At 40.6% G+C, this 4270-nt stretch overlaps 1 pseudogene; it reads right to left on the reverse strand.

The window, feature by feature from the left end:
- Positions 1 to 1760: 1760 nt before the first annotated feature.
- On the reverse strand, positions 1761 to 3817 carry LOC139075705 (immunoglobulin kappa variable 4-1-like; annotated as a pseudogene).
- Between the last annotated feature and the right edge of the window lie 453 nt (positions 3818 to 4270).

Genomic DNA, 4270 nt, shown 5'->3' on the forward strand with positions numbered 1-4270 from the left:
TTCCTTCCTGTTACTGTAGATGAGCAGACAGCCCTCCCAACTGAGGCCACTTCCTCTGATCCCATACCTCTTGCCTACTCAACAGCATTGTTTGGCACTTCTCCTTCTTTCCTGAATTATCACTATTCTCTCTTTAGCATCATTCCCATCAGCATGTAAACATCTTTGTTAAAAACTCTCTGGATCTCACATCTTTCTCCAGTTATGGTCTGGTTCATCTTCTGCTTTACTGTAAAGCTCACTGAAAGAGTTGTATATAGTCACCACTTCCAAACCTTCTATTCCCATTCCTTCTTGAGCTTCTTCCGTTCGAGATCTTACCCACACCATCTCATTGAAACCTCTGTTCTCAAGGTCACCAGTATCTTCCATATTAAGAAATTCTGTGCCCACATCCCAGTCTGCCCTTCACCAGACCCATCAGCAGCATTTAATATGTTGACAACACCCTCCACCTAGATACACCTTTTTCTCTGAACTCCAGTACATCACGTTATCTTGCTTCTCTTCCATCCTGCTGTTCCTTCTCAGACTCCTTGCCTAGTTCTTGCTCATATCTCCTGCCTCAGAGCTCAGTCCTTGGACCTGCAATCAATTCAACACTTATTCCATTGTAACCAGTTATAACATTTTAATCTCCAGTCCAGTTCTCTCCCCTGAGCTCTAGACTCATATATCCAATGGTCTGCTCTACAACCACACTTGGAGGTTTTATACAATTCTAAAATTTAAAATGCCCAAAAAGAAATTCCTGCTCTCCCACAACAAATCTACTCTTGTCACATTTATCTCTATCTAAATAAATGGCAACTCCACCCTTGTGTTACTCAGAGAAAAACAATGTAGTCCCCAGACTTCTCTCTCACACTCCTTGTCAATATGAATAGAGTATTGTTATCTCTATCTTCAAAATATAACACTTCTCACCTCCTCTACTGCTACTGCCATAGACAAAAGCTGTCATCATCCCCAGTCTGGACGATAGCAATGGGCCCCTAACAGACAGATACTATAAAAGTACATATCAAATCATGCCCTGTTCTATTCAAAACTATCACACTTACCAGATCATTGAAAATAAAACCCAAATCAGAGAAGTTTACAAAGTCTTATATAATGTGGTCTCCTCATTATTTCTTTGATCTTATTTCCACTACTTTCCCCTTTCACACTCCATTTTAGCAACACTGGCTTCCCTCTATTTCTCTAACACACTGCTCACATTTCTGCCCCAGAAATCTGCCATTTCCTCTAACTAAACCTCTATTGCCTGGAGATAATTCTATGACTTATTACCTCACCACATTAAGACTTTGATTGTCATTCCTTAACAGGCCCACCTTCTCCATGACCATCTATAGCAGATGGATTGCAAAAATGGATCCTCTTTTCTTAAGGGGGGTCCACCATGCCTCCTTATATCCATGCTTTTTGCAATATAACTTTGTATTTCCTCTTATCAAGAGGTAGGGGCTATTTACACTCTCTTTCAATAGCATCAATTACACTGATCATTAAAATGCATCAAATGGGACATTGTGACAGTACTGAGTCTAGGCGTGAAGATGCCTTATGTGGCTTGACTTTCTCTCTTGAGACCCTGCCAACTGACATAGGAAGTTGAGACTAGTCTGCCGGTTGAAGAAGGACATGAGGTCCTCACCCAGACAGTCCCAGCTGATGGTCAACCAACTACAGAAATGTGAAAGAGATGAAAGAAACATGAGCCTTTCTATATTAATTAGCATCCAGTTGGCCTGTCAGCTGACTTTAAACACAGAAGCAGGCCAGCCAAGATCAATCAAGTCTGGCCCGTATTAACAGAACTACTCAGCTAACCCATAAACATAACAGGAATAAGCCACTGTATTTTGTGAGTAGTTTATTACATGACAATAACTAACTACTACACCATCTAGTCTTAAATTTCCACTCACTCTTACCCCTGCATGCTTTTATACCTTCCTTGCTTTAGTTTTACTAATAGCACCTACAAAAGGATAGAATAAATATTTACTAATGTTCTTGTTTATTTTCCGGCTCGGCCATCTAGAATGAAAGCAGATATTATTGCACTTGTCACATAGTAAGCACTCAAAACAAACATCTTGAATGAATTAAAGACATGAATTCCTCAATGACAATAATTTAAATGTATTTCTGATTATTATTAGAATCTGTTATGCAGGTGAGAGTATTCAGACTTCACTGATCAGGTTTGCTGGGATCTTTCTTGAAGCTAAATTTCATTAACCCCTGTATTTCAGAAGGAGGTGAAGAAAAAATACTAAACTGACTGACTTTCTCCATTTTTACACTGAAATTGGCATGTTACTTAAATGTTGTCCAAGGGACTCAAGATATAGCACACGTAGAACCATGATTTTCTGCAGTCACAAAGTTAGACTTCAGTGCCCATTGGGGTGAATTTGAAGAGAAAGTTGAAAAATGATGAGAAAAGAGTGAACACTATATATTTCAAGAGTCACAGGGTTAAAGAATTAGAGAATTGCCCTTGTAAGGATGAGTATGAAGGAGGAAATGGAGAAAAGACAAAAGGGTTGTACAAAAGGAGATAGAATAGGAAAGCAACTTCAGTGACAGTGACCAGAAAGGCTTGGTTGGAAACTGTGTCCAAGGGAAGAAAGAAAGCAAGAGAGGGATACTACCTTCTTTTTGGAAGGTTTTGGACAGGAGAGGTCAAGTGTTTATTACTGGGATGGTCCAGAGTTAGAAGGGTGATTGCAGACAAAGAAAGGAGATCAGGAGAATTAGGAATTGATATAGAAATGTTCCAGAGTCAAGGAGACACAAAGAAGTGAGAAATGATCCATCAGGGTATAAAATTCACTGAACTTTTCTCCAGAGAGTAGAGACAAGGCTTACTGGCTGAATCATGCCATCAGTCCATAGGAAACATGCAGGTCCTGTGACACAAAACTTTCTGATCTCTAAGAGATCTTTACAGCATTTTTGTTTTCAATAAAACAGGATCCAGAAACAGCAAACACCCTTAATTTTATCCTGGGCCCTACAAATGCTTCCAGAAATAAGTCAGGAGATACGACCTCTCAGGTAGATAGAGGAATGTGTATGTTCACAGCTGTGTGGGGAAGAAGCAGCTGGTGCAGAAAAGACTCACTGACCCATGGTTTGGGGAGGAGGTTTCTGTTCGAGGCTGAAGCACTGTGGGAGGAGTACTATTATACTGCATACAGTAATAAACGGCCAGCATATTCAGCCTGGAGGCTGCTGATGGTGAGAATGAAATCTGTCCCAGATCCACTGCCACTGAATCGGTCAGGGACCCCAGATGGTCTGGTAGATGCTGAGTAGATGAGGGGCTTAGGAGCCTGTCCTGGTTTTTGCTGGTACCAGGCTAAGTAGTGGTAAACACTCTGACTGGCCGTGCACTTCATGTCGACCCTCTCTCCTAGAGACACTGCCAAGGAGTCTGGAGACTGGGTCATCATGATGTCCCCCAAGGCACCTGCAAACACAAATGGATAATGATGATACACACACACTTTATCATAGACACATTGAAATATGTAATTTAAAATGTGCTTTCTAATGACATTACATGTCAGCACATATTTGGGTCTATTTTGGAAATAGCCAGCATTTCCCACTATATCTTAAAATTAATTTTTTAACTCTAAAAAGGTATTACTCCAAAAGTACTTAGGCACTTTTAAATTTCTCACCTGAGACCCAGAGCAATAAGGACATAAGGACCTGTGTCTGCCACATCATCTTGCCTGCCTGCTTGCCTGATGCAGCTCAGCTCACACTGCAAAGGCCCCTTTTATAAAACCTGAGCAGCTGCTCTGCACCTGCAGAGGCCTATGCAAAGCACTCATGAATAAAGAAGCAAATTGCATGTGCAGTGGGCTGTGAAAGTATCTAATGCAAATCCAGAGCTAAAAATATCATCACCAAAAGTGTACTTGTATGATGAGAAGACACAGAAGTCAACTTAGAAGCCCTAAAACTACAAACTGTTAGGTGATCTAATGAAGAGCTTCTATTTTAAATTTAAAAATGTTTTTAAATGGGTTCAGTTTCCAGAAATGATAGACTAGACTCCTCATATCAACATCCTGGTGAAATAAAAAAACATGCTGAAAAAATACTACAAAGAAAAAAGAAAGGGAGCCAAGGAAGGAGGGGAAAGGGAAGGAAGGAAGGGAAGACGGGAGGAGAAAAGGAGGAAGAAAGGAAGGAAATAAAGAAGGGGCAAAGGGAGGGAGCAACAAATGGAGAGAAG

The sequence above is a fragment of the Equus przewalskii genome, chromosome 14 (assembly GCF_037783145.1).
Source record: "Equus przewalskii isolate Varuska chromosome 14, EquPr2, whole genome shotgun sequence".
Taxonomy (NCBI): Eukaryota; Metazoa; Chordata; class Mammalia; order Perissodactyla; family Equidae; genus Equus; species Equus przewalskii.